The sequence below is a fragment of the Harpia harpyja genome, chromosome 6 (assembly GCF_026419915.1).
Source record: "Harpia harpyja isolate bHarHar1 chromosome 6, bHarHar1 primary haplotype, whole genome shotgun sequence".
In the NCBI taxonomy this organism is placed as follows: domain Eukaryota; kingdom Metazoa; phylum Chordata; class Aves; order Accipitriformes; family Accipitridae; genus Harpia; species Harpia harpyja.
In genome coordinates, this window is record NC_068945.1 from 24,399,910 (window position 1) to 24,408,955 (window position 9,046).

The following is a 9,046-nucleotide window of genomic DNA, read 5'->3' on the forward strand; positions in this document are numbered from 1 at the left end:
CAGGGTCTATTGTGCCAGATGCATTTAACCTGGCCTGGCACCAGAAACATTATCTCTGTTCCCAGAATGCCCTGGGATGTAACTGGATGTCAAATCCCCATACATTATGCAGTCTCAGGCAGACTACTGCAGTTTGCCACAAACTTGCATTGTCCACTCACTTTAAAAAGAAAAAGCTAGTATTTTGCTTTATGAAACTTATCACACCAATTTATAATACAAATGGCAGACACCCTTGTCCTAGGACTTTTTAATACATCATTTTACACTGCCTTTTTCTTTAAGCAATTGCAAATCACCTTATATGTGATTTAGCTATGCAAATCTTACTGAGACAGTGCCTGTTTCTGCAGCCAAACCCATTCAAATGTCCTTCTGCTCCTAGAGGGAGTGACATTATACAGCCCCTTAAAAAGTCATGCAGGCATAGTACCTGAATGCAAGGCATTGACCTCTGCGGTGGATTGGTGGTAAGAGGCAGCTCGGTGCTTTGTGCGAAAGGTAGTTTCAGGCTGTACGTTGGCTACCAAGATTGCATGGAGCAAAGCCCCTGTTCTTTTGAGTTGTACGTTCCTGCCAGTGAAGTTGCTGGCTCTACACCAAAAACGTGGGCCTTGCTTTCCTTACCTACCTTCTAAAGACTCTTTAGAAGCAGTTGTGGGCTGCTCGTGTGGGCCATGGATCACAGCACAAAAGCTGTGGTAATAAGCTATTTTTTCAGCTCCGAAAAAAACAAGTGACAAGTTTCATCTTCCTGCTGAAAGCTGGTCAAAACTTGCAGACCATTCAAGTGAGATTAAATGACACTAAGGCTTTATTTTGGTTCTTGGCAGGACTTATCTCATTTCCCCGACTCATGGAAGGGTTGCATGAATAAGGAAATAAGGCTGACATACATGGAAGATCCATTCCTGGGTCTCTGTCAGTGTTAAGTGTGTTGCCCACACTTGAGTTTCTCCCTTCTGGTTCATCCATCTTGAGTGCCACCTTAGGCCAGGCAGTGAGGTGTCCCTTCTTCTTCATTACATGGCCCCTGACACCTCTGGGGCTCACCCTCCCTGTCTAAATCCTGGAAAAGCTGAATCACGCTATTGATTCTTGCCCCGTAGAGCGTGGGAGAGTGTATCGATTAGTGCTGGGTGCCCAGGGAGAGCTGTGGGAAGACATGAAAGGGCTGCTAGCATCGGAATGGCATGCACCCTCTAACAAGGATATATGGTAAGCTGATGAGTTTTCCTCAAATAAGTGGGACCCTAGACCAGTCAGCCACAGCTAAAACACAACTGATTATAACTTACAGGATTTAATATAGAGGTAGCACTTAATTTAATGGCACATGCTAATTGTTGGTCATGTTGATTTTGCAATGAAGGCAAGATTTCAGTGATGCTCTAAAAAAGAAGGGTAAATAAAAGCTGAGCATAAAGCCCAATGTGGCAAGATTAATTCTGCAGAATGGATGCTTGCTTTTTCATTGCACCAGTTAAGTCTCTAAAATAAACAGAACAACCAATTTAAAGCAGATGCATGGAACAACAATCAGGTTTCATCTCTGGTTTTAATCTTTTTAAACCACAGCATTTGGTACTCAGAGCTCAAAGGAACTGCAGACTGAATCAGGAGTTTGCTGTAACTTAGCAGCTTGGAGGAAGCAGATTTGTGGCTGTATAACAGGGAGAGTTGAAACAGCCCTGTTCAGATAACCAAATTATAGTAAAATAGGCAACTGTTGGAATCTGGAGACAAATGAACATCCAGAGGTCCTGCCTGTGAACTGTTATCAGCTACAGCTTGGGAACAATAGAGCTAAGCAGCAAACGGCCAGCTCAAGCACTGCTCCTTAAGTGATGAAACAGTAAACTCATGAGTTTTATTGGCAGTTGCTATCCTGTGTACCACAAAAAAATGAAATGTGGAGTGAATCAATACTACGTGAAAACAGGGCTTATGAATGAGTAGTATGATCCCATCTTTACATCCCTTGGTGACTTTTAGGAGGGACTTCTTAACAAGGCAGCAAATACAAAATAAGCCCTCAGGAAATCCACATGGGTCTGATTTCCCATTTCCCTGCTCACTGTGTCATCGTTCACCTCAGAGGTTTTGCATCACTGTGTGTGACTACCCACAGCTTCTGATCTCGTGAGGCTGAAGTCATTCTTCAAACAACAGTCTGCTTTTAAGGACTTGGTGGAGGGGGAGATGATGCTGGGCAGGACAGCTAAGCTAAGACAAAGAAATGTCTTCCAGACAGAGGAGCTAATGCTGGAAATTCCCTGGGGACCAGTCTTGTGACATGGTTATACCATTGCAGACACGTTTTCAAAGCAGTGGGTGCGGTGGGTGCCTCTTGCCAGCCTGGCTCAGACAAGCTGGGCAAAGCAGGGGTGCTTACCTGCGTGTGTTTGCACAGGGTTATCAGGACACTTGCTGAGAGCAGAGATACCCCAAAACGGTGCTGGAGGAAAGTTTCACAAACTTACTGGAACCTCAGCGGGGTCATCTTTTTTTTTTTTTTCATGTAGTTTGGAGGGATAATTTAGACATTTTAACACTGGGGCCCGTGAGCCCAAAAATCTTTAAGAGCAAATCACCCTTAGTCCCAGGGTGCATCGCAGAAGGACCGTGGGACCCCACTGCTCGGTGTGCAGGCGACCACCCCTCTGTGGCGGCGAGAGCACCGCGGGCAGAGGGGAGACTGGAGATCAGGCTGTACCCATAGCTGTCACCCTCGGCCGTGGTGTCCGTATGGATTTGGAAAGGCAGGTTATTTCACCTCTCTCTCCCTTGCTTCGTGGGGGGAGATACAAACGAGGGAGGTAGTGTTGTGGCTGCAGCAGCCGGGGAGGGATGCAGTGCAGGGGAACACGCTGAATGCAATGGTAAGGAGTGGAGTGGTGTGCATTAAGGTAGAGTCTAATCCATTACTTACATATTTTCTTTCATTTTGCTGTCTTCCTTATGTTTCTGCTTCTTTCTTTGCCTTTTTTTTTTTCCTTTGTGAGTGATTTATCTTTAAGTGATTTATCTTTAAGTGTCCCTATAAGTAGGCATTAAGTAGCAGTAAAAATCTGAAGGCATCTCTGACATGGTGTCTGATGAATCACCACTAGCCTATAGTAAAGACATCTACCTTGTCATGTTCATTGAAGGCTCATATCCTGATCCAAACTGTGGTCTGCTGATCTTTTTTTCTCCCCGGATTTACAGCTCCGGACGGTGAGATCACAGGATAGCCTGATATTTGTTATCATTTCCAAATGTGCAGTGACTCCCTTCTCCTTGTCCAACTCACATATGTGTAATTCATATGTGTTCACAGCCTCCCATTCTGACCTCCAGCCCTTTTTAAAACAACTGTCCTCCTCCCCCTTCTCCACTGCTTACGTGTAGTTTCAGCATGCTTTGGTCTATTTCTGTATAAAAACACTCACAAAACAGCACCAGAAATTATGAAACCACTTAAGCCTTCAGACAAAAAAATCTGAAACTGTTTATATTCACAAATGGTACCTATTTAAACAGTTTTTGCAACTATTGCTTCCTCTGGTAGCAAGTTTAATAAAAAAAAAATTGAATTTAATTCCAAAAGGATAAATATGACAGCAGATATTTACAGAAGAATTGGTTTGTTTTTATGAAAAGAGCATTTTCTCCACAGCCTTCCAAATGGGATCTAAACAGCTGGTCTTACAAAAGATTAAAACGCAATCTATCAGTCCAGCACAGAAAAAATATAACCCCAAGCATTCTTGTAATAACAAAACATTACTGACAAACGGAGCAGAGATTGCAGTGCCATTTTTCTACCCCGTATTTCTGCTCTATCTCATTAAACTCTTTCTGCAGCACAGAGATTCAGTGTTACATGAAATAGGTGAATAAATTGTGCATAATATTTTTTTAAATGCATGAATTAAGAAAATACATATGCTTTGCTTGTAGAAAAGGAACTTAGCCCCTAAGAAGCGCTGAAGAAAGTTGGAAGTGTGGGATGATGGGCAAGTTTTCCAACCCAGAGCTTGCATGCTGCAACCCTGTCCCTGTACTCTCCCTTTGAAACAGGAGAAAATACTCCAGGGCACAGCAGGAGACAAACAGCCATGTGGATGTTTGCATATTTTGATGGACATGATGACAGCCTGGGCAACTGATAGGAGCTTTACTCTGAGTCCTGCTGAGAAATACCAGTAATGCAGGACTACAGTATTCGGATGCTACATGAACTCATTTATCCTCTTCTTTAGAAACAATGCAACTAGGGACAAGTCTGGCTTGCTGCTTAGGTAAGATAGGCAGGAGAGTAGAAGTCACCACAACTTAGAATCATAGAATCATAGAATCATTTAGGTTGGAAAAGACCTTCAAGATCATTGAGTCCAACCATCAACCATGCCCTAAAGTACCCCGTCCACTCGCTTTTTGAATACCTCCAGGGATGGTGACTCAACCACTTCCCTGGGCAGCCCATTCCAATGTTTGACAGCCCTCTCAGTAAAAAACTTTTTCCTAATATCTAACCTAAATCTCCCTTGCCTCAACTTGAGGCCATTTCCTTTTGTCCTATCTCCAGCCACCTGACAGAAGAGACCAGCATCCACAAACTTCCAAACCAATGGGCTACAGAAGCAGTTTGCACCTTTCCATAGCCGCAGCAGGCTGCTGGGTTTCTCCCAGCTTCCTAAGAGAGATCTGGCCGGCATGGTGGGTGCCTCCCTACGCCCTCGGCAGAAGAACTGGAGACCACAATGCCAAGGAAATGATCCTGAATGGGGGAGAGCAAAGCTCTGGGCCTTGCCTAGCGAAGAAAAGCGAGGCAGTTGGCACAAGCTGTGCTCATCGTATAGCCTGGGCTTGAGGAGAAGTGCGGTACCCCTCCTCGGCGCGCCTGAGTCCTCAGCCTGGGGGTTCAGGGACCTGGGACTTTGGGCAGTGTAGTACGTGCTCACCGCCTACTCGAAATACAGCCACAGAGAGTCATGACTCCAGCAATACCTCCCTTACATACTGAGATTGATGAGACCAGCCTGGGATTGATGCAGCTTCAGAATAAAGACACTGCGCTCCTAGGACGGGCTCTCCTCTGCTCCCTGGGATGGATGGCTTTGCTGTAGTCTCACTTGCAGTTGATGCTTTCCAATATACACAGCCTAAGTTTATAATGTAGGGAAAGACATATTAAAGGAGTGATATGCAAATAAATGAGAGGTGAATCAAGCTGTGGTTTTTTTCCTAAAGTGATAATTTATCAGCATTTAACATAATAATGCATTTTTATTTACTTCCCTTAGATACGTATTTCTATGCCTTTTGAATATTTGGACTGGTTCCGAACCTCCTCTGATCAGTACACTACAACTTCTACAGAGACCAGCAACTGGCATAAACATTCTTTAAAAAGATAAACCTCACTTTCCAAGCCTTTCAGCAACTCAGTTAATTTTAATTTTAATTCTAATTGAATGCTATTCCAATCATTAGTTTTCAAAACTGGTTTAACTATAATTTATGGATGGATCCCCCTCTACAATATTTCAGTGTTAAACTCAGTTCACTGCTTGTTTTCCTTCTCTAGCAACTGACGTATCAGACTGGTAAAAATAATGAGAACATATAGAAGAGGCATTTTATTTAGGCAGCTTTTCTATCAGGAGGGAAATAAATGGGGGGAAAAAAACCAGTAAAAAATTTGACAATTTATCATCATGCAACTGTTAGCATTATGATAAATGAAAGTTGTTCAACAGAAATTGAAATACTCTTTTATCCCTGGTGATTTTGACCACTCGCAAAGTCTTTAGGTACCCATAAAGTGTGGGCTTGTCATTAACCCGATATGCCTTTGACAGAGAGAGGAGTGTCTTCACTGTAAAGGCATTTGACCATTTTATACTCGGGGCTGATCCTTGTTGTACCACATGGCATCATTCCAAATGTTTTAGTGGTTACCAGCTGTTTTGCCGGACAGTAAAAGAAGCTGATCAAAGCTCAGCTCAAGAGATAATGTTGATGATATATTTTTTTGAATTGCTTCCCCCTAACCAAGTCCCTCATTCTCCTCCAGGATCAACACAGGCATATGCTCCACAGGTCTGCAAAGGGAAATGGCTTCAGATTTTTTTTTTTTTCCCAGGGAACCAGCTTGCTCTGAATATACCTTTGTTCTAAGCCCTAGAAGAACAAAGTAAGTGCTAAATATTGCATCATGATGCACAGTTTCTGCTGGAGGAGGCTGCACGGAGGGAACGGAGGGCCTTGGCATTCTGCGCATTCCTTGTTTGCCGTCAGGTCAGCTTAAAAAGATAAGGTGCAATCTGCTGCTTGCTATCCGTCATGAGAAATGAAGCCTGATAATTTTGGAGTAATGTTTAGCTTGTCATTCTTGGGCCATTATACTGAGTTAGTAGTGCTAGGAGAAGGGTTTTATTTCCTTCTCTGTCTCTTACTGTAATAAGTCGCAGATTAATAATGCTGCAGGCTTCAAAGTCTGTTTTGTTCATAGCTGCTGGCTGGGGAACGGGCAAAAACAAAGATCAGATTTGCAAAGAACTGGGCATTAAATCCCTTCAAAAAGTGTCTTTTGGCACCACGATGAAGAGCTATTAACAACATTCCTGGATGACTGCAGAAAAATAACAAGTTTTTATAAATGGCTATAACATCTTGGATTAACTACCTGACAAATAGGTGTTTTCAGTTTATTTAGGGCCCAGTTCTTTTTTCTGCCAAGGCCTTTTTCGGTTGCTGCTTTATAGGAGTGTAAAAGGGAATCAGGCCCCAGTTTAAATGCAAATCAGGCCTTTGGGATGCAGCCTCCAGAAGAATCTCAGCACACAGGGCAGTGTGGTTCAACCATGCCCAGAAATGAATGGGAACCAGCAGCTGCAACATTTGATTGCATCTGCAACTACAGTGCATTAAAAAAATCCCCAGAAAGTGAAAAACTCTAAAGCAAAAACAATAGCTAATGACTGGAGACTCCAGCAACAAGCCTGGCTTGGCTCAGAGTAACAAATATCTCTTACGTGTGAATATCCAAAGTGTATGAGCTGACTGCTGTGTTAAGCTCACCACTTGCTTATGGCTGATCTTCTTGGAAGAGGACTGCTGACTGCTTTTCCCAGATAAGTCAGGCAGAATTTTAAAAATCATCCTAGAGGTTTCACTTTCAAACTTGCATGAGTTCTTTTAACTTTTGAGACATCATTCCTTGTGTCTAAATATAGGGAAGTGTGTTGCAATGTCAAAAACCTGCCGAAATTTTTTTCTGTGACTCATACAGGGTGCTTGTTTAGGTTACTACATTCATTGCAAGCGCCTGCTACATACAGAAATGGGAGCAAGAATCGCTTAAACCAATTCAAAGTTTTAAACTTTGCAGAACATCAGCTAGCGAATTGCTGGTATGTTAGGTGTCGACTGTGGGAGGCATCGCGCCCTACTAATAGGGCAGTGGACACTTGTGGTAGGTATGCTGGTAGTAGTTGTCTGACTAGACAGATACTGAGGGCAAGCAAGAGAAATGTGGAGGGAATGGGCTATCTCAGAAATTAAAGCTTTCCTTTTACATTTTGAAGCACCCAGAGAGTTCAAAGCCGCCAGGGAGAAGCAAGGAAGAAGAGGGAGCAATATCACGCTCCTCCTTTTTTTCATGAAGGGTTCTATCCAGGTAGAGTCACCACCAGCAACCTTTTCATTAGAGGAAGAAGTGACTTTTCCATGCAATCTGCTTGCATGCAGTGAAACAATATATTGCAAAGAGCAAGCTCATGCACATGTGGTCCAAGGAGCTGAATTTTTTTTGGAAGAGGACACATAGCAGACCATAGTAGTCACGGGAATTAGGACACAATTCAGAGGGGAAGTTTTGGCATTGTCCATAGCTGAGTGACAACACAGCAAGTGGGAAGAGCCCAGGAAAGTCACAGAGTGGTCAGTTTTCTAAAGAGGGACATACCAGAAGCACAGACCCAGGCAGGACATACTGACTGCACCCTTAAAAGGTCTCTGCTGCAAGAATTCTTAGTGGGGGGTAAGAAATTTCTTGCCTTGTCTTACGGGAAGAGGTGGGAAGCAAGGACATTTGTGGGAGTAAAATGCACTGCCTTGATCTGGCCATTCCCTAACGTCACTCGTGGGTCCTGTCTAATCCTTCTCTCTGGCAATGTTGTTGTCCATCTGTGTTTATCTCTACTCTGAGTGTCCCATTGGCTTTTAAATTTGTGGATGTGCTCCAGATTCAGTGATGAATTTGTACTTTATGATATTTATATCTCCACCCTTCCCTGATTGCTGCACAAGATTTCATGCTGGAATTTCTGACCCCAGGTTTTTAAAGAGGTCTCATGGATTTAGGAGGAAAAAAGAGCCTTTTCTTCCTAAAAAAAAGTAGAGAAGAGTAAAGCTAAGGAGGAGGCAGTTAACTTTTAACTGTGTCCTGGGGACGCTGAACCTCAGCAGATTGTGAGATCTGTGAAGTATGGTGGGGTGAAAAAATGTCCCCTAGAAATTAAGTTGTTGCAATTGGCAAAGGAAGTGGGGAACAAACCCCAGAGAAACATGATCCTGAATGGGGGAAAGCAAAGCTTTGGCCCATGCCTAGCAAATAAAAATGCCGCAGTTGGTCTGCTGATTGTACAGTAGCTAGCAGAAGAGAAGCGAAAATGAATGGAGACTGTGTTTTCCAGATGAGGTACGTGACATGTGCAAGGACAGTCTCTCCTCTGACCCCAGCTGCCCTGGCAGGGGACAAGCAGTCCCAAGCAATCGGTGCCACTGCCAACTGTGACTGCCTCGTGGCCCTTGGCAGCTTCCCCAGAGGTACAGGTTTAGCGGGGCTGCCCAAAAAGACTCTATCTCCCTTCTCTTTGCAGCTCCCACTGCACCCTCTGTGCTCCTGGACCTTCGGTGGTGTCCTCCACCCCTGCAGCAGCAGCTGCACATCCTTTCCCCCCATCCACGGGGGATGCCCTCCCCGCTCTCCTCCCTGGGAGATCAGGGGAATGAGCTTTCCTTCCCGCAGGACCAGAGGGATCGCAGTGGGATA

General features: G+C 44.0%; 1 long non-coding RNA gene across 1 annotated transcript in view; it reads left to right on the top strand.

Annotated features, from left to right (window-relative positions):
• Positions 1 to 7,963: 7,963 nt before the first annotated feature.
• Positions 7,964 to 9,046, top strand: part of LOC128143089 (uncharacterized) — a 50,412-nt gene continuing 49,329 nt past the window's right edge. The window contains exon 1 of the long non-coding RNA XR_008235605.1: positions 7,964 to 8,032. This is a non-coding gene — a long non-coding RNA (uncharacterized LOC128143089). The remainder of the gene's footprint in view (positions 8,033 to 9,046) is intronic.